Source organism: Lithobates pipiens, unplaced genomic scaffold, assembly GCF_037356315.1.
Source record: "Lithobates pipiens isolate NorthernLeopardFrog02 unplaced genomic scaffold, aLitPip1_a1.2 Scaffold_19, whole genome shotgun sequence".
In the NCBI taxonomy this organism is placed as follows: Eukaryota; Metazoa; Chordata; class Amphibia; order Anura; family Ranidae; genus Lithobates; species Lithobates pipiens.
The window spans coordinates 247,523,342-247,548,675 of NW_027507764.1; the positions used below are offsets into that span (position 1 = coordinate 247,523,342).

The 25,334-nt window shown below is 41.6% G+C and overlaps 1 protein-coding gene across 21 annotated transcripts in view; it reads right to left on the reverse strand.

Moving 5' to 3' along the window:
- Positions 1 to 25,334, reverse strand: part of LOC143996687 (poly(rC)-binding protein 3-like) — a 1,318,080-nt gene that overhangs the window by 152,400 nt on the left and 1,140,346 nt on the right. For all 21 annotated transcript variants that reach the window (XM_077491910.1, XM_077491906.1, XM_077491899.1 and 18 more), the window contains one exon: positions 6,445 to 6,525. The gene's annotated coding sequence lies outside the window, so the exon portion shown is untranslated. The remainder of the gene's footprint in view (positions 1 to 6,444; positions 6,526 to 25,334) is intronic.

Consider the following 25,334-nt stretch of genomic DNA (forward strand, 5'->3'; position numbering starts at 1 on the left):
CCACCAACCCACCTGGCTGCTTTCTCTTCCCAGTCCTCCGGACTGACACACACATGGAGACTCACCAGGACAAAGTTGGAGGAAGACTTGGCATACTGCTTTCTTCAAGAGAGCACTGCTACAGCTGTCAGTCTCTCCCCTTGTCTGTCCCTGCACCGTGCTGATCTGCTCACTGTCTCTCCTTGCTCTCTCTGCTGCCTCTCCAGCTAAGGTCCCTCCAACTGCCTCCTGTGTTGAGATCCTTCCCAGCCAGCCTCCCAAACTCCAGCCTGAGGTAAAACCCCTCAGCACTGCCCCGACTGGCATAGCTCATTCCTATTTATGGGCTCCTTAGTCCCCTGCCAGGCCTACTCTTGGGAATTGGCTAAGGGCCCCTAAACATTTAGGGGAAACTCTCCCAGCCTTCGCCCACTATCTTCCAGAATGTTCTCCAACATTCTAGAAACAGGGGGAGGCACCAGAGAGCTGTCAGAATGAGTCATCCAGTCCTAACTTCTAGTATTCCTGGCCTAATTACAGACTCACAGGCTAAACATGAGTCAGAGTATAGTTTGCCTGCTCTCACTTCTAGTAGCACACACTAGAGGGTGCTACACTTTTAAATATATAAGGAGAACAAGCTGATAACTGTGTCCCCTCTAAAAGTCTACAGTGAAATGTTAAGAGAAAGGACCCTGAATCTTTAGGGATAGGACCTCATGATTTCTCAACATGGCCTGCTGCCATTGCCATGGAAGTAGCATAAGGGGTTGCAGGGGTCACATTTGTAACCCTGCCCCTAGCTTCAGGGGGCCCCTGCATCCTCTCTATCATATTATTATATCATCCACAAAATCCAGATCTGATCTGCCCTAGGGCCCCACAGCCATGCTCCAGTACTGGGCTTCTACTTTTCCTTCCACAGTCCACACCCCTCTGTTCCCATTGGCTGGGGAGAAGCCATGAGCCATTTCCTGAATTGAGAGGAGACAAGGTGAGAACAGCCCAGGATGGGGAAGTGTCGGTGCTGTGTGCTGGAAACGTGGAATGGTAACCGAGTTCAGGGAGGCAAGAGGAGGAGAGTGCTGTCCTGTAGCCACAATGGGACTGATGTCACTGGTGAGGTATGACACTGCTCAGTGTCTCCTAGTCACCAGCTGGGATTCTCTGTACCCCCCCATTTGGGATGTTTACTTACCTCACTTCCCTGACAACTTGGGAAAAGGCACGCACCTGCCAACACTGACAGAGAAACCTTCAGAAACTGTTAAAACAAATCCTTTAACACCTCCTCGGGGGGCCCCTGAAGGGCAGCAGGCTCCAGATTTTGTGTCACATGGCTTTGCCCTCCCAGATCTAAGTTGCCCCCCCAAAGCCCCCTGACCACCCCCTCCACCCTGCATGCAATGCCCGGCTGCTGAGCTCCTTTGCCATTAGAGCACTCTATACAGTTCCTCCTCCGCAGCGCTGAAATCAAATTCTTTTACAACACAGCCAGTCAGCCATGATCTTCACAGGGTGTATCTGCCTTCTGCCTACTGCAACTAGAAGGGCAACATAAAAGCCAGATACACCCTGTGAAGACTGACAGACTGTGTAAAGGAATGTGATTTCAGCCTTGTGTAGTGGGGGTGGGGAGCTGTATACAGTGCTGGGATGGGAAAGGAGCTCTGCCAAGTGACCTGCCAGGGATCCCTGTCCTTTAATTCTCCAGTGGTAATCCCTGTCCTCTGATGTAAAGAGGAAGTCTGGGAACTCAAAACTCTTAAGCCACTTTGAGTATATTGGCGTGCAGTGGATGTATCTGCAGGCACGTTGGAAGTAGTGGGGGGGGCAGGTCAACTTTTGCACCGGGCCCACAAGCTTCAAGCTACGCTTCTAGCCATTGCACTTTAGATATGGCACACATTGTTTTCTATATATTTCTTATCTTTTTGCCCTAATTATAGAATGTTTATGTATTAGTACTCTGAACATACGCATACAGTATTTGTTTTGTTTACATTAGGGCATATGAATATTTGAGATGCTTTAATGTTTAAGATGCATCACTGATAGATAGGGTTACTTTGAAATCATAATATTTATAGTGTACTTGAAATGAAAAATATAGTACACATGCCGATTTTTTTTCATGAGCGACTATTGGATGATTGTGGATAAGCTCAGAAAAGCACATCATAATCAAGCACTGTGACTGTAGCAAAGCATTTGTTTGAATTTTCCCAACCCCTAAAATAAATACTGTGCACATAGTCATTACGCCAGTAGTGTTAGTAAACCCATTGCTGGTGGTTTCACTGTTACCCTTTTACTGGGACATGATACCTCAAAGAGGGTTAGAAATATTTGCAAAATGATACGTAATAAAACTAAAACAATACCCTATTTCTTATTGATAAGTTCAACTGGAACTAACAGTATGTTTAGCTGTTGAGAAGAGTTAGGCCCCTTTCACACTAATCCGCTGCAGATTCCTTGCAGTGCCCACGGTATTTGTGTGGGTTACCACTGCTTTGCCTTAGACATCCATTAGATTGGTCAGTTTTGGTATGCTTTCAGAAAATACACCAAAACCTCCCAATCTAATTGAAACCTTTGGCAAAGCACGGGTAATTTGCATGAATGCTACAGGTTCACTGTGCTGAGGGGAAGCTACAGCGGATCAGTGTGAAAGGCCTTTATTTGAGGCCTGTAAAATCTTGTCACCCTCAACTGCCTTGGTCATGCCTACAAGGCCCTCTTGTACACCAATGGGCAGGATTTACTAAAGGATAAGTAATGAGAGGGGATTTAAAGGTAATTCACTTCAAACATCTGATTACATGCAAGGGAACTTTAAAAACAAAAGCATCTTTTACACATGACCGGTTGTTTATTGCAAACGTTAATTTATCTCTCTATTTACTTGACTTTACTTGTTATTGTTACAGTGGCACTAAAGCTTAAAGCCTAGTACACACCGAATGTCAGGTGGCATCTGCCGGTTCAATAGAAACCGTCCGACATTCGGCCTGTGTATGCGTCAGCCTTTCCAACAGAAGCCGTTTTGCCAGCTTCTGTTGAAGGGACATGACTGAAAAAGATTCGCTGGTCAGCTCCTGATCAGCGCTCTCAATGGCTTAGAGCACTGACTGGAGTGTTCAGGCAGGGGGGGGACACCCCCCCCTGTCAGAACACAATAGCACAGTTGGGAATACAAGTGTGCTAACATCAGATTGTTAGTACAGCAGCTCCAACCTGAGCCATTTTTTTTTCATTCAACCCACTGGGTTGAACGAAAAAAAAAAAAAACAGTAGTGTGTATGAGGAACGCCTCACTACCTGTACTACCCCCCCTTTTCCTAAGCACTTACCTGGCTCCATGTCACTGCTCCAGTGTTGTCTCTGGCTCCAGCTACCCTCTTCTCCCTTCCTGTTTTAACAGGAGAAACTGAGAGCAGTGAATCCCTAGGCTCCTGCTGCCATAAGTCCAGTGTCTATAGACACACATCCTGGTTTGGGACCCAACATAATTGCACATGTGTGGGTGCCTCCATAGTACCCAGGATGCTACAGGAGGCACTCGAAGGAGGGAATGAGTCAACAGCGCCGGCGGGATGACTGTCAGTAAAGCAGGAAAATTATCTTTCTGTGCAATATTGTTGCACGGCGCAGGTAAGCATAACCTTTTTTTTAATTACAACAAATAGCCCTTAGCATCACTTTCAGTCAGCAGTCTGTAAACAAAATATGATTTTTTTTTATGTTCATGTGTATCAAGACTGCTGAAAGGAAAGAATTAATGCAGTGACTGCCAGTTCGACTCTTTTACATGACTGGATGGCTGAAATATTGACTCAACTGCAATTCCTCTCACATCACACTATAGTGAATGAGGCCTAGTGGTTCCAGGCTTGTAGAAACATCATGCTGAGGGAGACGGGCACATAAAAAGTGACCAAAATGTAAAATCACAAAGAAAGCCATTTACTACACCACATATGCAAGCATACATTCTGAGAAAACTTTCAAAAGATTTCAATGGGGCTGGGGTTTAAGAACAAGTAAATGAGGAATGATAAAGCAGAGACATGCCTATAGCAAACAGTGTAATTTAGGTTTCCATTTCTGGCACAGCTGGCAAACATTTGTCTACCTGGTGGTACTAAGCACAAAAAATCTTTTACCTTATGTGTTTATTTATTTATTTTTTAATTATTCTGAACTACAGACAGCCTTTTATTGTAAGATTTAAAACAAATGTCTGTAGAATAATATTTCACAGCATAAATCCATTGCATTAAAGCCCATTATTTGTTTTAGTTCATTTTATAACATGTGACATATTTATTTTACAGCAGCACCATGAATTTGAACAACACAATTCTTCGTTTTGATTTAATGTCACATTATTCAATCTATCTTGATTAACACAACCATTATCCAAGCTGTAAATTATGCCCGATTCCATCATGCTCTGCTTATTTAATATTGTTTGCTTACGTTGAACTGAATAAAATTACTCTACTAATTCAAGAAATAGCTCATACAATGATGTTATGTAACTTGCTAATGAACCTGGAAATTAATGCCTTTGAAACCAACAGCCATACTGTCAACATGAAACTAGAACTCTAATTTATAAATCTTCATAGCAGACTATGGAAGAAGGTCAGAACTTTGAGTTGCTCAGGACGGTCTTTCTTTCTTTAGTGCTGTCAGTCTAATACATTAAAAACAATTTAAGGTAAGGCTCGGTTCACACAGGGGGCGACACGACTTGCCGCGCCACGACCTCAGCGGCGACTTGCAAATGACTTCTGTATAGAAGTCAATGCAAGTCGCCCGAGGTCGCCCAAAAGTAGTACAGGAACCTTTTTTCTAAGTCGGAGCGACTCGAGTCGCTCCTCTTAGAACGGTTCCGTAGTACAGAACGGGGGCGACTTGTCAGGTCGCGGCGCGGCAAGTCGTGTCGCCCCCTGTGTGAACCGAGGGAGTAAAATAGGGATGACTTCACTGGCATGCTGCTGCTACTTTACTGTCCAATCACAGTCTGAGGTGGGTCATGAATAGGGATGAGCTCGGTGTTCGATTTGAACGCATGTCTGTTCGGCGAATTCAGAACTTTGTGGACTGTTCGCACCAAATTCGTGTGGCACAAACGGTCCAAAATGCTCTACGCCATCGCAGTGCATTGCTGGCTCATGATTGGCCAAGCATGCACTGTGACCCCACATGCTTGGCTAATCACAGCGCCGGCAGCGAGGAGAGCCATAATTGGCCAATTATAGCTCAGGGGGTTTAGTATACGCCCCACACTATATAAGGGCCGCCAGCACGGCGGCCTTGTGTAGTGTGTTGGCATGCAGGGAAAGAGCTAGATAGGCAGGGACAGTGTGTTCTTTTCTCAGCCATCTGCAGGAGTTAGTGGGTGTTGTGTGCCTCCAGCGCAGTATACACCTGTATCTACCCTTTATTGCTGGTGTTCTCTAATACAGGCATCTGCAGGTGTTAAAGTGGGTGTTGTGTGCCTCCAGCACAGTATACACCTGAAGATACCCCTTATTGCTGGTGTTGTCTGTTGCATAGCTTGCATATTAGCCTTTAAAATGAGCACTTTTGATTTCGAACGTTCGAACTCCATAGACTTTAATAGGGTTCTAAAGTTCGTATGAATTTTAGGTCCGTTCAAAGGTTCTGGTACGAACCCAACCGGGGGGTGTTCAGCTCATCCCTAGTCATGAATCTGACTGTACTTCTAGAATGCTCTGTAGTCTGAAGAAAGGTTCGGGATCATATATTTTTCAGCTGGGTATGTAACTTACCAGCGCAATTGCTGGATTAATTTCTTTTTTTTTCTCTTATGTTTTATCTGGTGATCCTGCCAGCAACACACTTTCTGTCTTAGGGTGACAACATTCACTCCCCATACTGTATACATGGGGAAGCAGATTGGCCACCCTAGTGCAGGACTACAATATCCTCTCCCTCTAATCTCCTCTCCTCCATAACATAGATGGAAGGGGTTCTGTAGTTTTCAAGAGATAGCAGAAAACAATGTAACCAACAAGAGTGAAGCATAGGCAAAGAACACAGGAAGTTGACAGCTGACAAGGTTTCTGAAAGAAACATTTTTTTGCACTTCTAGAATGGTTCTACGTGTACATTTAACACAACAAATAAAAAAGGTTCACTGTTAGGGTTTAACTTCATAATTTGGCCTTTGTGGCTTTTATGACCATGGTAGAGAAGTCAGCTTGTAAGTTCCCTTGGCGTTAAGGACTGATCAGAAAGGATTTTTGGATTTTGTAAGTGAAAAATGCACATATATTAGTGCATACAAAACGGATAAATCAATTCTCAGTTCTCAAGCATTACTCTTAAACACTATGCGCATAAATAAGGTAGCAAACAAAAAGCAGAAGTTTTTTACGCCACATTAGATATTGTCTACTACATTACATAAGTAAACATAGTACATACCAGTCTGCAACAGCAATGCTAAATTTCACCTCTAGGACAACAGGGCAAGGCCTCTCTAAAATCCAAGTGCTGTACTTTCCCCTGCAACAAAAAGCAAAAACAAGAAAATTATTATAAATGTGTAAAATCTGTTTATTATGTTTTAATTAGAAAACACTCTTGCTCCTGGAGAAATGTGTGATAGCGACAACTGTGTCTGTCTCAGTTGCATTGCATTGCTTTTCATAGATCAATGCCAGCTTAACAAAAGGACATGTAGAAAACAATGGTGCCCTGTTCACACCACAATGTGCAAATAACCACACTGCAGGTAACCACACCACAGTGCATCACAGTGAGTTGTGGCACATAGGTATACAAGTGGCATTTTGTGATATTTCAACAAAGTTAGAAAAAAATGATTAATAGTACCTTGTGTCATAATAAATGAAGCATTTCTCCTACACAATGGACACCGGTTGGTGTGATCCATGTGTAGGCAAGCTGATTGTACCAAAGTCAATACATCGATCAATCAAATTGGGTACAACCAACATGTCGCATTCCTAGCATGCGATTATTGCCAATGGCTATAGCCGCTAGCAATAATCACTATCTTCTCCCAGAAGGGACAACTCATGCCCTCCCCTCCCCAGGAGAACACAATAGTTCAGTAGGAGGGATTCCCTCATCAACACCGACTGTGTTGATGGGGCAATCGAGGGATCTTCTTTTCTGCAACCCTCGGTAATCATCTATGGCAGGGCTAGGCAACCTTCAAGAGATGGAGATCTACTTGAACAACACTAATGAAGTCAAAGATCACCACCCCCCCAAACGTATTACAAAAGTGTGCAGGGTGCGTTATGCAGAGAATGCAGGGTTCACCAGTGCATTATGCTCAGAATGCAGGGCTCATGAGTGCACTGCACTCAGAATGCAGGGTTAATGAGTGTATTACACTCAGAATGCAGGGATCAAGAGTGCGCCGTCTCAGAATGTAGGGTAAAGAGTGTATTATGCTCAGAATGCAGGGATCAAGAGTGCGCTATGCTCAGAATGTAGGGTTAAAGAGTGTATTATGCTCAGAATGCAGGGTTAAGGGGTGTATTACGCTCAGAATGCAGGGTGGAGGAGTGGATTGCACTCAGAATGCAGGGTTAAGGTGTGCTTTGCGCTTAGAATGCAGGGTTCAGGAGGGGTGGGGGGGATGGGAAGGATGGTAGACCACACCGCTACGGAGGTGACTCTGCCTATAACAGTGTCCTTTGCCCCTTCACATCATCCCCCCACTAGACATGTGCACTGACAAAAAAAATTCATTCATTTTCCCTTTCATTTCATTAGTTTGTTCGATTTTTTCGGAAATTTCTTAAATTCGGAAAATCGGAAAATGGAAAATTCGGAAATTCGGAATTCGGAAATTTGGGGAATTTTTACATTTCGATTTTTCAGATTTCCGAATTTTCGATTTTCCGAATTTCAAATTTTAGAATTTCCGAATTTCAAATTTTCGGATTTCCGAATTTCGGATTTTTGGATTTTTGGAACGCCGAATTTTCGGATTTTCGGAATTCGGGAATTCAAAGATTTGAAAGTCTAAAAAATTTGAAAATCTGATAAAAAGAAAATCAGTTTAATTAATAACTATTAAATTAACGATTATTTCAGATAATTCGTAACTTTGGATAAATTCGTACTCGTTACGTTCACTGACAAATTTGAAAGGGAATTCCAATTCCTATAATTTAATAGTTAGTTATTATTTAGAATTAAACAGATTTTCTTTCTTTTTTTCAGATTTTCGAATTTCTGAAAATTCTGAATTCCGAACATCCGAAATTTGGAAATCCGAAAATCCCAAAAATTCTGAATTCGGAAAATTCAAAATTCGGAAATTCTAAAATTCAGAAATTCGGAAATTCGGAAATCCAAAAACCGGAAAATCTGGAAATCTGAAAATTTGAAGTTCAGAAATTCGGAAATTTCGGAAATTCGTAATTTCGGAAATTTATTTATATTCGGACATTTCGGAAATTGAAAGATTCAGTAACTCGGAAATTCGGAATTAACGAATTTGTCTAAAAAAAAAAACTAATTTGGAAATAAACGAATTGCACATGTCTATCCCCCCACACAGTGGTGTCTTCTGCCCCCATCAACCCCCAATAGCAGTAACTTCTGCCCCTCTTACATCCCATAGCAGTGTCTTACTGGTTTCCACAGGAGACCGGGAGGCTGCACAGTTCTGGACAGAGAATGGGAGCTGGCAGAGTCAATTTTCATATTAGCAAGCTGGTGATTGGTTGCTTAGGACCACCCTGTGTCCTAGCAACCAATCACAAGTGGTTTACTTTAAAAAGTTAATTCGGCCAGCCTTTCCCATTGCCCTAAGTCCTGAGCTGTGCTTCCACCTGGTCTCAGCTGTTCACTGATAACAGCGGCAGAGGAGGCTGGAGGCGGGTTTGAGAGAGAGATCGGAACATAGAAGATGTGGTGGAGCCACGAAGGAGGCTTGAGGCGGGAGGGAGAGAGAGCCTGGGACCGGTACCTAGAAGGCGGGGGTCAGTGGCGCTGGAACCTGGTCGCGGTCTACCTGTCACCTGCAGACAGTCAACAGGTGGACTGGGATCGACTGGTTGCCGACCCCCAATCTATGGCCTGCCTAAGAGGAGATATTGCCTTGCTTTGCAGACAATTGCCCTTACTTCCTGCTGTGTATGTGGAACAGGAAGTAATAAGGTAGCTCCCAACTCTATCCAAAACTAAAATAAAATGTTTTGCATTTGCATACACTTTAAGGTCTTTATCTGTTTAACAACTACAAAAGGAACAGGCAAGTTTTATTTGTGTTTTTATGCCTTCTCAAATACTTTATTAAGGCTTTCTGCCAAAGCACATGCACAATTTACAAGGGATAAGAAGCTTTCCAGTTCATTCTGTACTTGTATTATTTTCTTGATCTATAAAAGGCTTACCATAGTTGAAAAGAGGTAACAATATTGTGCTGAAAACCATAAGATTGTAAAGTATGTGAAGGACCTCTAAAGATAAATACACGGAGGATGATTTAGTAAAGAAGCCAGGGTTTTTCACTTTACAATGTCAACGTTCACTTTGAAAAATGCATGTTTGCTAGCGAATGAGAGAAAATAGAGTGAAACCTTTTCACTTTAAATAGCCAATACTGTGTGAGGGGAATTTAAAAAACAGGATTTTTTGATAGTGTGTGATCGGTTGTCACAGATTCATCTTATTTACTAAACTCAGTGAAAATTCAGTTTGCTAAGTGAACAATCTCTTTAACTTTGGAAAATCAAACTGAAAGCCTGGATATACTGTATACTCTACAACACTTTAAAGTGAAATGCACTGTTTATGTAAATTCATTTTATGTTTATGCTGGAGTTCAGGATTGTAGCTTAAACCTAAAATTGTAGCAATGGAAAAGCAATGCTTTTGGCTCCTTTAATAAAATCTCTAACATTGTTCTGCACCTGACTGCTGGAGATAAATATGTAACATGGCCATAGATAGAGCAAAGCTTGCATTAGACGGCAGTATTAATTGGGACAGAAACATAGCAATTTAATTAGTGAATCACTGCATGTACAATTGTTATATTCTTGAAGAAACTGTGTCTAATCCATATATGATCATATAGATAAAAATATGGAACTAGAATATTATTTCTTATTCTCATTCATCAAGATCGCTTCCTTTAAACTGTGGATGGGTGACATTTTATTATAGTTTTTTCACTTTCAAACAGATGTAACGTTTACATTTTCAAACAGATAAATACACTCATACATTCCATAAGCAGTGTGTTCAGAAGAACTTTCAATATTACAATTTACTGTAATTGTAAAGTTCTAATTTTTTTTTATTAAATAAAAAACATGTCATACTTTCCTGCTCTGTGCAATGATTTAGCACAAAGCTGCCCGCCCTTCCTCTTCTGGGGTGCCCTGCCAGTGCTCCAGGCTCCTCTTCTCTGAGTGCCCCTATAGTAAAACACTTGCTATGTGGGCATTCATGCAGGCTTGATCCTTGACACACAAACAGTGCTGCTCGGACCTGTTCCCCACTCTCTGCTCACAGGATTTGAATGACAGCAGCAGGAGCCAATGGCTTCCTCTGCTGTTTCCATGTCCTTAAGGAGAGAGTGAAAGGGCAGTTCCTCCTTTTTTTTTTTTTACCTTATTGCAGAGAATTAATTGGAGTATAACAACTTAAGCCTTTACAAAAATGTTAATGTTAACTGAACTTTTTTGCCGTGGCTAGTTTTAACCACTTTCAGACCGGACCAATTTTCTGGTCAAAGACCAGACCACTTTTTGCGATTCGGCACTGCGTCCCTTTCACTGACAATTGCGCGGTCGTGCGACGTGGCTCCCAAACAAAATTGACGTCCTTTTTTTCCAAATAGAGCTTTCTTTTGGTGGTATTTGATCACCCCTGCGGTTTTTATTTTTTGCGCTATAAACAAAAATAGAGCGACAATTTTGAAAAAAACGCATTATTTTTTACTTTTTGTTATAATAAATATCCCCCAAAAATATATAAAAAAACATTTTTTTCCCTCAGTTTAGGCCGATACGTATTCTTCTACATATTTTTGGTAAAAAAAAATCGCAATAAGCGATTATTGATTGGTTTGCGCAAAAGTTATAGCGTTTACAAAATAGGGATAGTTTTATAGCATTTTTATTAATAATTTTTTATTATTATTTTTTTTACTAGTAATGGCGGCGATCTGCGATTTTTATTGTGACTGCGACATTGTGGGGGACCCATCGGACATTTTTGACACATTTTTGGGACCATTGTCATTTATACAGTAATCACTGCTATATAAATGCAGTGATTCCTGTGTAAATGACACTGGCAGTGAAAGGGTTAACCAGTGGGTGGCAGTGTAGGGGTTAAGTGTTCCTAGGGGTGTGTTACTAACTGTGGGGGGGTTGGGCTTTCATTTAGTGTACACTGATCTCTGCTCCAATCACATGGAGCAGAGATCAGCGTCACTAGTTGCTAGGCAGAATGGAAAAATGTTGTTTACACAGCATTTCCTCCATTCGGCCGCTCCGTGAGACGATCGCGGGGATGCCCGCGGCGATCGAGTCCGCGGGTCCCGCGACCAGACTCACGGGGGTCCCGACCAGCGCGGGAGCGCGCCGCCGGCGGTGCGCTCCCGATGGCAGGGCGGCATCGAATATTGGACATACCTGTACGCCAATATGCCTGCCCGTGCCATTCTGTCGACGTACATCGTCGTGCGCTGGTCGGGAAGTGGTTAAAAGGCATGTTAGTTAAACTTTCTCTAAATAAAGGTTAGTAAAAGGAAACAAGTACAGAAAGTAACATGGGGCATCCAGCAGCGGCCTGTCCATAAGGGCCACATGGGCACCCCCCCCCAATTTCTATGTGCCCAGCCCCTAATCTCCATACAGTGTGCCGGATGCATAGCGTTCTATGGGTTTTTTTTTTGTGAAGCACATGATTAGAGCACTGCACCCTGAGCCCACCCACTTGTGACAATAGCGAATCAGCATTCACTATTGTCTTCCTGCCTCTCCTCCTAGCCAATCAGGCCAGGAAATGGGTCCTGAGACCAGATTGGCTGGGAGGAGAAGCGACCGTATTGAGCAGGAGGAGAAGCCGGTGAAGCTGTTGAAACCCCCTTGTGACCTTAATGGGGTAAGTGCGGGGCTGGCGGGCTTGCGAGCAAGCTTGCGAGCATGGCTGGCGGAGGGGGGGTTGTTTGCCACTCCCCAAAAAGTGGAGCACCAGCCACTACTGGGGGCATCCATTGCTAGCCTCCTTAAAATGCTAGTTGCCTGGTTGCCACTAGCTTTGATACTTTCTAAGTTAGTGACACTGAACGAGAATTTAATTCGATACTGGAATACTTCTATATAATTCTGTGAGAGCTAACATGCACATAATGAGCAAAGTCATAATTCATACAATGACAAAGAAAGCAATCTTTAATTCATATTTGTTAATTCAAAGAATGTTTTTTCCCTTTAAAGATAACTTCAGGAAAAAAAAAAGTTAAATGCAGAAAGGTGCATTTATCTCTCTCTTTTGTTAGCAACTTACTGGTTCCGATACTCCAGCTCTCTAAAGCTCAGTACACAGGGGCTGAATTTCGGGCAGCATCAGCTAGTTCAATAGAAACCGGCTGACATTCAGCCCATATATACTGAAGCCGCTCCGACAGTTCGGACGGCTTCTTTGAAGGGACATGACCGAAAAAGGTTTGCTGATCGGCTCCCAATCAGCGCTCTCAGCCAATGGCTGAGAGACCTGACCGCAGTGTTCTGGCAGCTGGCCCTCCCCCAGTCAGAACACAATAGCACAGCAGGGGAGATTGCTGTACTGACATCGGATAGTTAGTATAGTGACTCATCCTGAGCTGTGAGTTTTTTTCATACAGCTCTGCTAAATTAAACTAGTAGGTTGTACCAGGCTTTAGAGGCGGGATATGGCTCTCCTACTCAGCAGCTGCTCTGCCTGCCCCTCCTTGTCTGCCTTTTTTACCCTCTGCTTCTGTCTTTGTTCTCTGATGTCTGTCTTTTTTCAAATTCTAGAGTTTAGTTCCTCTTTAAGGCCCGGTTCACACTGCTGCGGGGGGAGATCCGGATGTGATTCGCACAGCAAATCACATCCGATCTCCGTAGCGATGCGAGTACAGCCATACAGATAGTATGGCTGAATTCGCAGCGCTCCCGCAGCAAACTCGCACGGGACCCTTTTTTGGGTCCGCAACAGAATCGGATCGCATGGGGGTTCACACCATGCGATCCGATTCCTGTGCGAGTCGGCAGATCGCACTGCGATATGCGGACGGATCTGGGGGTGTCATTAACATAACATTGACACTCCCAGCCGTCCGCATAGGGCAGTGTGAACTGCCGGCGGGAGTAATGCGATGCGGGAAAACGCCGCGGATTCACGGCGTTCCCGCATCGCTGTGGTGTGAACCCGGCCTAAGTCAGAACTCCAGTCAAAACTTTTCTTGTTTTTCTTGGGTAGAAAAATGGTTACATTCCCTGGTCATCTCTTGTAACATGTCTTTGACACTTTACTAGAGCATCTCTTTATGCTGGTGATATCAAATAGAAAGAAAGTGGGGACACCCCTCAAACTGACAAGAAGTATGGAAGACACAGCATATAAGAATGTTTTTTTTCCATGCTATCCTAAAATAAAAAAACTATTTAGCTTCAGTTGTTATTTAAGTTTTAACGTTAAATCTAACCAAGGATGCCTATTTCAGTCACTGCACCAAGAGATATAGGGATATAACTTCTCTTTTTTTAACAAGTAAGTGTCCATTAAAATGTTTGGTAAACAGATAATTTATTTAATTTTATGTGGATTAAATTTCAGATCTCAGTAGATTGATAAACTTATGTTTATAGCAATTGGCTATGCAACTAACTTGATGTTTTTATTTTGGTGACGGTATCATATAAGCAAAGATGGGAGTAGCATTGTTGAAATCAAATCAAAGCTCTATCAAGAAGACCCTTCTCAATTTACATATGGAGAAAGAATCTAGAGCTGGCAGGTCAATGAGTAGATTATACCATGAGGACAGGGGCTTCCTGTAAGTAATCTCTGTTTAGCTGTGCTTACTTATATAAAAATGTAAAACATGCCCTGCTCAAACTTTCTTCCCATTTTTAGCACAGTTCCCAATGTGGTGAAAACATAAAGTGACTGGTTTATGTAAAGATAATGGTACATTGCAGTAAACAAATAATACAAAAATCCTTATTTCAATGCAGAATTATGGGCAGGTCTAAAATGCTCAGATTATTCCATGAATTCTTCAAAAAATCGTTAAAGGGTCCATCCTAAAATGATGTTTAATTTTTTTTGGCACATACTGGAAAGGTAAACCACCTCACAATGTATTTTATTGCTTGTGGTCTGTGTTGGTAGGATGTCTGCCATTAGGTTCCTGGGTCTCCATATCTGCTGTAGCCATTATAAGGGAGTCACGCTCTTCATGATGGATTTTTTATTTTATATTAAGAGGATTACAACAGGAGGAACTGGAACAAGCAAAGGTGGACCCAAAACTCCCAGGTGCACAGTATGAGGAGTTGGTAATGGCTGGAGATTGCACTGCTAGAGTGTCAAAAACATGTAAGCACACCAAGCTCCACCAGTAGATCCAATCTCACTTTTGACATGACCGACCCTTATGCAGGTACAAATCGGGTTTCCCACTATTTGTAATAAATCTAATCTGAATGCTGATGTATGCAATCTGAAGTCTTCTGATGCTATTTGGTCCGTTTTTAATAAAGAAGAATTCCGGATACATGGTCTAGCTTGGACTAATTTAACTATGCATACGTATACCTTAGCAGGCTGATGGCTCTAGAAGTTGGAAATCCCTGAAGTTGACACCACTGTTCCAGTGATTTCCACTTGCGTCCAGTTCCCATGCTGAGTGGCTGCCACCAAACACGAAGAATGCTTTGCATTTTCTCAATGAATGCAAAACGTTCTCTGACTGGGCTACATGGAGACTGAGACATCACAGCCCTGCCTTTCCACCTCGTCCAATCACAGAATGCTTTGCATACCTGGAATTCTTCTTTAAATGCAATTTTTAAATGGAAATAGTACATCAGCCTCCTGTAATTCCCTGCACAATTGAAGCCTAGGAAAGGAAAGAGCAGCACTATATGCCAGTCTGGCTCTACTACATTGCACAGTGCTGTCAACCTGATAATGAGAACTTACTAATAGGGGGAGATAGGATAACATCATCAAAATTCTGCTAATTTTTCACTATCCAGCTGCTTGCTTTTAGTTCTGATTTAATAACATTGTTGAAAGGTGTGAATATACATAAACACTAGCAACTAGCTTTTGTCTGCTCGATTCAAAAATAAGCAATGTGAAACCTAAACTCTGGCAAGCAACTAGGCATCCCTGTAATTTGCCATAGGCTCTTTATAGCATTACATTTGTATGGAGATGTATGTGAAAAAATATCTGGTTGCTATGTTATGTGGGTCAAATAAGAGACTAAGTTTATTTGCTCCTATTGATACAAAACCTAACCTTCCACATTATCTTTCTCTGTATGCGCTATACATACAGAAGAACATTTTACTGAGATGCAGCTGAGTCCTCTGCTTCCTGTAATCAGGTCTCATTTTGTACATATTGAGGGTTAAAAGGATATCTGTAGTTTAATAAAACCTCAGCACCATCTACACCCCTCTGTGCTTCCCATGTAACATAGTTTATAACACAGATTTTAGATTACAATGCTACACATACTCAACCTTTGTTCCCATAGACTTTAAGAGACTCATTAATTCATGTCTTGTCCTTGTTAGAACAGGAAGGGGCCATCCCCACCTGTTCCCACAAAGTTGGGAGCATGAAATTGTTCAAAATGTCTTGTTATGCTGACGCCTTAAGCCTTCCCTTCACTAAGGGGCCAAGCCCAACCCCTGAAAAACAACACCACACCATAATTCCCTCCTCCACAAAATGATTTGGACCAGTGCACAAATCAAGGTCCATAAAGACATGGATGAGCGAGTTTGGGGTGGAGGAACTTGACCTTAACCGGATAGAACACCTTTGGGATGAATTAGAGTGGAGACTGCAAGCCAGGCCTTCTTGTCCAACATCAGTGTCTGACCTCACAAATGCTACGCTTCTGGAAGAATGGCCAAACATTCCTATGGACACACTCCTAAACCTTGTGGACAGCCTTCCCAGAAGAGTTGAAGCTGTTATAGCTGCAAAGGGTGAGCCAAATAAATATTGAACCCTTTGGACTAAGACCGGGATGCCATCGAAGTTCAAGTGCAAAACCTTTGACAATATAGTGTATCTATGGAGGAGCAGCCTCTTCTTTTCTTTCATAGCATGGGAACGGGGGTTGTAGTCCCCGGTTAGAACTTGGAACAAGGCAAAGAGTAAAGGGAATTTTACGCTCACAGAGGTTTTGGCTGAATCATCTGATATATTGTTTGAAATTATGGGACATAACAAAACAGTATTTTCATCAGATCAAAAGTGAACAAATCTGAGAAGTACATTGTTAGACCCCTTTCACACTAATGGACAGTGCATTTGATTTGAAAACAATTGATGGATGGGAATCCCCCCATCCATCTGGTAGATCAGATGACAGTCGGATGGAAGCAGATAGGTGATTCATTTCCATCCGACCACCCCATAGAGAACAGCGGGCTGTGTCTGTGTCCACTCTGCATAGAGAAGTGGACACGGAAATGTCATTCGCCTGCTCAGTGGGGATCAGCGGAGAGATCCTGCACTGAACAAGAGGATTTACTTGATGGGGCTGCCTTGTCTGAAAATGGCCTTAGGGTTTACATACCCTTTTAACCTTTTTCGGAGACGTTGAAACCACATGACAAAAGTTTGCCCTTATTCAGTTATTTACATTTTACACTTTTTGAATTTTAGATGTTTGCTTATATACCAAGAGTGAGACTTTTCATATACATTAGAGATAATTGAATGCCTAAATAGCACTGGCGGAAAACATACATACATTTGGAATCTTCTGCCATATCCTGCTGTATATAATACGTAGATTACATGCTTTCTCTGCCAGTTTTAGTGACAGATATGGTAAAAAAGATATCTAAACAAAATTGTATTTCACCTATTGCTTTACAGATTCTCTAGTCCCAGCTTGTAATAGCTTGGCTGTCTGTACCTTTATAACTAGGACGTCTGTATTGACAAGAAAGAATGATCTGGAACAGATCTGCTTTTGGAGAATGGCAGGCTGACCCATTCCATTAGTAATACTAATCAGATAAAATATCACTAATGGATGCTCTAGCATCTGCTTACTTCAAGCCTTGAGGTTAGCAGCTTCCTCCTTTTTGTTTCCATTGCATATTAACAGCAAAATGAATCAACTTGTGGAGTGCTGTGTATGACAGTATTATTACATAAGAGTGCTTGTAAACAACTCATACTGCTAAAAATATGTTACATTTATTAGACACCTTGTTAGAGGTGACACAAATGCTATTGGGCCTACATCTAGAGTCCTTTTTGTTCTTCATGCAAGGACTTTTGGTTTTCATTAGTCTCTGAACTGCATAATGTTTATTACAAAATTATCATTTTCTTGTATTTAATAAGCCTATGAAAGCTTTGGAAATCAGATAATAGCACAAAAAAAGGATGTGAAGAAAAGATAAACAATGATTTTTGCTGTTCAGAATATATTGTGTGCACACAAAGGAGACTAGCAGTTATGCTTGGGTGCTATGACCTCCTGGGGCCAGGAACATTTGGAGACTCTGCACTTTCAGGGTTAGCGCTTACTAGAAAAGTGACATGCATTCTACAGGAGCTGACTTACTGGAAAATGCAGGTTTAATGCAGACTAACCTTTCCCAAACTCCTCAAGTTCACTGCAACATTGGCAAAAATTGCAAGCATCCAGCACAGTAAATCAATAAACGTCATACAGGCTCAGATTTCTAAAAAGACTCTATAAGCCCCGCTCTATGGCTGCAGATTTAAAAGGGTTGATAGGCAAACACAAAGCAAATTAATAATTGATTTCAATTAAAGTTTTATATAAATCATATGGAACTATGTGCCTACAGTGACTTCCGTTCGCAGACTAGACAATGTAAAAATAGTCACATAACTGAGATCCTCTCCGTGCTATTGAGTAAACTCTTTTATCTTGATTCAATGCCGAAAACACAATTTCCATAAATTACATTTCCAAAGAAATGTATTATTGACAGTTAATTTGTTATTAACACTGTATCGGTATTTTCACAATATTACTTTGTTATGGTGGTGGGAAGCGACAATTTACTCTATATTTATAGTTTGGATGTCCTCACTGTTTGTGGTAAGACTTTATGCAATATTAATGCATTTTTGAATTATTACTGTTACATGGTTTAGACCAGTGGTCTCCAACCTTTTGGACCTTATGGACCACTAAACTCACAAATTTGAATCCAGCGGATCACTAACATGAATTTTACATGCCTTATACACACAATGCTCTAGCTCTCTGTCCCTCTTCCCCTGGATCACACTGCTGCCTTATATTCACAATGCTTTGACTCTCTGCCCCCCTCAGCACTCTGCATCACACTGCTGCCCTACATAGACTCATCATTGGATCTCACCTCCTTATCCAGCCATGTGCTTGAGCTCCGTGCTCCTTCCCACAGTCTGTGATTAGTGCTGCCATTGGAAAATCCCCTCCTTCTTCACTTCCCACTCTTTCACTACTCCCGGTGCCTCCCTCTGGGTTCACAGGAGCCGGAACTACAAAGGAGGCATCGGATATCAATGTGCGCTGACAGTGTTGACTGTCAGTGCGCATTGAGAACAACACCGGAAACAACATGGGTGGTATACATCCGCCACAATATTGATTTGAGGCAGAACCCCTGGGGACCACCAAAATTTTCTCTTGGACCATCAGTGGTCCACAGAATACTGGTTGGTGACTGGTTTAGACTACTTATGGTCTGCTGTTGTCACATTGCAGGACTGTGCCTTAAATAGCAATGTTCAGGCTACAGAACACTATGTAGTTTAACAGAATCTTCTAGTGGGGCACCCTTCTGATTTCAACCTGAACACTGCTCTAAAAACAAAGGCACTTCATGTTCTTCTGCATTCAGCCCTATAGTATTAGCAGAATATATGCCAATCTACCACCTACACCTCTCTTTTTAAATGTCATATACAGTAAAACCTTGGTTTGAGAGTAACTTGGTTTCATTAATTTTGACTTGTTAAACAAGTGATGTCTTGATATACAAGTAGTGTCAAGTCTCAACTGAGTATAAAACAAAAGAGAGGCTCCTCTAAATGTGGTAATATGGTCACATTTAATGAAGGTACAACATTTAGCAACTCACATCCTCCCAGCTCATCATCCTCCACACCGCCATCAACGTTATCCCTTCCACGCTGTGCTCCACAAGTTCTTTAAGGCTCGCTTTCAGATCCTTTTACTGCAGCGTAGTCTTTCCAGTCATGATTGCAGATCGACATCGGTGAGAGCCGGTGGTGCAGAGGATGGTCTATGTGGACAGCTTTACCCCGGATGCCTGCATACTTAGATGTGCCTGTTTTAATCATCAACCATATGAGTTGCTAAAGGTTGTACCTTCATTAAATGTAACCATATTGCTACACTTAGAGGCCTCTCTCTTCTCTTTTATACTCTGTAGCTCCTGCTGGATTTTGCATCTAATCCCCTTGTAGAGGCTTCCATTTCTAAATGGACATTTTATGGTTACACAACAATCACATGCTATGATCTTTTTATATGGACTATAAATTGAAAGACCTATGAATAAATGGTTGTGGAACAAATCATCTTAGTTTACATTATTTCTAATGGGGAAATTACCAATATGTGACGAATGCGCGTGTCAGATCCCTGCCCTCCTCGCTAACTGGCGACAAAGGACCGGCCAACCTCACACCACGCTGTCACTTACGTAACAATGCCACACTCAGCTGCACCCAGCACAAAGATTTTCCAGCTTGCGGGACCACAATCTAGGTGTGGGTAGCCTGAGAGCGATTGTCACTGGGCTAATTACACAATTAACCCTTTAACTGCCACCACCCCCGTTTAAAAAGTTAGAGCCGGGGGGACTCGTAATTTAAGCAATACCAATTATAAGTTTAGAATAAGCGCCTGCAACACACGCTGCCACCACAGACAGGTCTGCTCGGTGCCTTACTCTACCACAGTAGCGCCCTTTTTAGAGACAGGTTCGTTTATAGTTTGCATCAAGAGCTTTAAAGACAAGGTTAACACTTTTCAACATAAGGATTTATTATGAAAAGGTCAAGGTTGGTGCGAATAAAACATTTACAGAAAAAGGATGTTTCAAAAAATAAAGAAATTTGCTTTGATATATAAGTGCTTTGAATTACAAGCATGTTTCTGGAACAAATTATGCTCGCAAACCAAGGTTTTACTGTATACAGTATTATCCTACAATCCAAAGGTGTATTACCCTAGCATGACCAAGGGGATTTTTATTTGTATAAGTGACCTGGTATTACTGTAAATAATATTGTCCCAGACGTATTTACCCATTTTTCCTTATGTAATGTTTTTAGGTTTTGAGAATGTGACAGTTTGCCATTTGCTGTTTAGATTTTGAGACTATTTAATTGAGCATCATAATACTACAGCAAATATCACATTGTGCAGGTAAAACTGATGATATAGGAAGAAAAGCAAGACTAGAGAAAAGTTTTACTTACAAGGAACATAATAATCACTGTGAGCTCTTTGTCCTCCACAGTGATCACATAATAAGAAACAATATTAACTAGGGCCTAGTCTATTAATACCATGAGCTAAGCCCTTAGGGGGCTTGGAATTTTAGCAAAACACAAAAACAAAGTGATATATACATAAAAAAATCTGCAATAGGCACCTTCATTTGGGGCTGTCCTTCAAAGTAAACTCTTTTTTGCCACACGTTGTCCATAGTCATTCAACTCAATGGCCAATATCATTCAACTTCAAAGACTAAGGACATACTGTGCCATTGATATTATCAATTCAGCACTGCTCTCTGAATCATTTAATATGGAGAGGGTTCAAGGCAAAGCGGAAGAGGACCCTATGGCAAGTAAGTATAAAAAAAGCATAGATTGCTGGGTGAGCGCAGGAACTGTCAGTTAAAATCCAAAGCCCAGAGTTGAGCTTTAAAATATTTAAAGAAGCAAGGTGTATGAAACAGTTCACATAAGGTGTTATTAAACTTTCCCTGTCGTTGTTTGCATATCTCAAGTATTTATGTTGTTGCTGTTCCCATTTTCTTTCTAGCATTCTTTGCAGGGCAATCTATTATCAAAAACTGTATCCCATTAAATTTTGCCCAGGCTCAGTTGCCTTGCAGGGGTTCTCTGGACCTGCCCTCATGTGCTTGTTTCTGGCCTGGACTGTGCACTAACATGGGTACCCCTGAAGTAACCAGCAGAAGCTGAATAACATGATGCAGTAGACCACCTAACTGCTGCATTGCACTTTCCCTGACCAGAGGTGGGGGAAACACTATGATAAGACGTGGGACCATAGGAATGAAAAAGTGAGTCTTTGGGGTAAAAAAAAGGTAAAAGAATTGGCAAAAATACATAGTAATGTGCTGCTGAAAGTAAAAGTGATTTTTTCTCCTAGGATTTATTACTACTTTAATAGATTGTTTTTTAGGAGCATTAAACCTGGATGTACCCTAAATGAGTGATTAAGAAGTCAAACATTCTGACAAACTGACTATTTTTTTTAGACATCCCTAGACACTAAGGACCAGGAAAGCTAAAAGTGGCATGTCAATACAAGGCCTTTGCAAAAGCTTCTGTCTAAAACAAAAAATACTGGTTCATATGTGATCATTTTTTTTTCAAATAACAGTGTTCAATAGCTAGTAACTACTGAGAATAGCTCATAAGTATCCTCCATGGGCTGCAGTTGTAGATAATAGTCCAATCAGGACAGCTTTCACGTGGAGCCACAAACCACCAAAAGCTAAAACATCAAGTATACCTATATTAGTATGCGACACATTATGACAGATACAGTGTATCTGTATTCTGCTGGTAGATATAGGTGGGCTAAAGGAAGGAAGAATAAACATATCAATGGCAATTAAGTTTTCCATTTTAAAAAGTGTTTTTTTTTTTGTTTTTTTGTTTTTTACCTTATTTACAAATACATTTTATTTTACAAAAAAATATACATTTCAGGTCCTTGCACACATGTGGGGGAGATTTACCAAAGTCTCACATTTAGTGCAGCTGTGCATGGTAGCCAATCAACTTCTAACTTCAACATGTTCAATTAAGTTTTGACAATAAAACCTAGAAGCTGATTGGTATACAGCTATACAGGGAGATCAGCATTCACATCTGTCCCTCCTGCTGCACCGATCATCCCTGACTGTGAACCAGGGGACCATCCAAGATCAGCCCCACAGCCCGATATTGGGCACCACTTGCGGGTGTCTGCGAGCTGCCCCTGAAATACGGGAGACTTGAGATGTCTGAATCACAGTCTTCTTCCCCGCCCCCCTCCCCCGGGATAAGACAATTGCTGGTTCCCCGTCAACACTGTGTTCATAAGGAAGTCGTGCAAATTTCTTTCTTGCAACCAGTAGTTGCAGGAAAGGAATTTGCACCATGTATGGCTGGCCTAACTGCTTAGTAATGAGTGTGTATTATATAAACAAGGATGTAACTCTTGTTAAACTGGCTATGCTTGGTTAACTTTTTTGTATTTTTTTGCCATCAGGCTGAATAAAAATAAAAAAAACAAACATGTTCCTCCATCCACACAAACAAGATGAATGGAGCAATTCCCCCACGCCCTGACGAGACATTGGATTCTGACAGCGGGACACATTACTGTCAGAAAACACTGATCAGCGACTGGAGACACCGATCCATTCAACAGAAGTTTATCTAACGACTGACTTCTGTCAAACAGGAATGGCCACACACTTGCTGCTCAACTGGCTGAATTTCAGTCCATCCATGGCCACCTTTAATCTTCAAGTCATCCATGCCTAGAATTTGCTTGAGACTACACACTTCTACTTCCTACATACCTCAAAAATCATAAGAATTATAATACCTATATTGTTATCAGCAAATTTCTTTAAAATGGTTGTAAACCTTAACATATACCCACTAAAGTGACATGCCTCAGGTGACACACAGAGAGGAAACAAATCTTCCTACATAAGTTGTCCTTGTTTATCTGCCACCCTCTCTCCTCCAAAGCCTCCTAAAGCACACATTTTACCCAACATTTCTGAGCTTTGGAAAGTGGAAGGTGGTCTGAGGTCACACACTGCACGGCATAGAGCAGGGAGCTAAGTCAAATTTGAGACCTGAGTGCAATGAATGGACACTATCCCATCCACACACTCTCACGAGGAAACATGCACATCTGAGGCTGTCATTCACCTACTGTGTGCTGGGGAGATGCGTCTCCCTGGATTGTCTGGTAACAGCAAACACTCTTAGAAGTGACTCATTCAGATAGTATAGGAATGAAAGAACAGACAGAAATCACACCTGGTGCTTTAGGTTAAGGGAAGTACATGTTAAAGAAGTAAATGCTTTGTTCATTTTCCATTTCAGAGGTTTGCAACCACTTTAAGTGCCCGGTACATAGCGAGCAGTCCAGTCTATACACGCCAGTAAAAGTTTTTAAAAGTTCTGGTTTCACAGGTGTTGTACAAAGTGGTTGACGAATGACTATTTACGTGGCCAGATGTTGTTAAAGGAGAAGTACAGCCAGAGCTTGTTTGGCTATACTTCTCCTGTGGATCACAGGAGTGCAATACGGTCTGCACTCCTGTGACACGTTTTCAGCCATCAGTGGGCTGAAGCACAAGCCCGCTGTCGGCTGATGTCACAGAGTTGGCAAAATTGCGATAATATGGTCGGGATCCACCCACAATCCTGAAACGGAACCTGTCTTAGCCTTTCAGTGAGCTGCTGAGAGGCTGAGCCAGCTGCCCCCAACCCTTCCACAGTCCAGCGCTTCAGTGAGTGCAGCGGAGGGGGTAGAGCAGAAAGCCGGTGCCTGACAGTCACCAGCTCTTTGCTCACAAAGCTCTGAGAACCGAGCGATCAGCAGTATTTGGTAGCTCAGTTTTCAGTCTTGGAGAGGGCAACAGATGCAGCATCCATCTGGGTAAGTGTAATTATTGAAAAAATAAAATAAAATGCCAAACTTCTCTTTTAACTGAGTAAATATTTGGCTTCACCAGATACAAGTGCCAATTATCACAGGAGTAGTTCTAATAATAAATACATTAGCAAGTAAAAGCTTTGTGACATTTAGGGTGCCCAATCATTAGATAAAGATCCTACCCTTGAAAGGTCACTCTTCCCCATGGCATGCATGGCATGTTGCATATCAGTAGTCTGAAAAGTAAGCTTTTATCTATTAGAAAACATTTCCCTCCACACGTGGTCACCTCACTCTGTACCACTAGTATTCAAATTATTCAGCATTTCATCTATGTGTATGGATACCCTGAGAAATAAAAGGACCTGAATAAGGGTTACCTTATCATACTTGTTGCAGTAGAGATAATGTTGTTAGCTCAACAAAAATCATCTGAAACACCCCCTGAACATCAAACAGATAAAATCCACCTACACAGAGAAATAACTAAGGCTGTGCATTGTTTTCATGCTGTGATAATTACTGCTTTTCCTCTACACCTTTTGTAATCAGCCGTATAGACTAAAGCATTAACAACCTCAGTATGGGTTTGATATCACAAGTGAGCAGATAACAGGGTAAAAGCAGCGGTGTATCAACACAGTCACTTGCTAGTTTGTGTGCCTCAAATAAAAAAAGAAATATATTGTTTTGAGATAAAGAAACTATGGCCCTTAAAATACTTTTAAGAAAGTTGGCCCGGAACATATAATACATTACTACAGTAGACGGAAGTCAACATAAATATTAATATATCATATATACTATTGCTTGAATTCCAATTACTCTGCAAAATAAGATAGAAGGCATGAAGGACTACTGCTCTGCTGCTATGGCTGTTATTAATTCAAATAGGAAAATATTATGTGCTTTAATGCTGAATAATATCTAGCCAGAAACAATGGAAATGCTAGGATCACCAGTTTGAACACAGGCAGTTTATATTAAATAAGAATTGAATATAACTTTGACCACACACATGGAATCTCAAAGGAATTGAAGTTGCCGAGCTAGGCAGCATTTATGACAACATAAAACTGACATAACATACAATCACAAAAGTAAGTACACCCCTCACATTTTTGTAAATATTTTATTATATCTTTTCTTGTGACAACACTGAAGA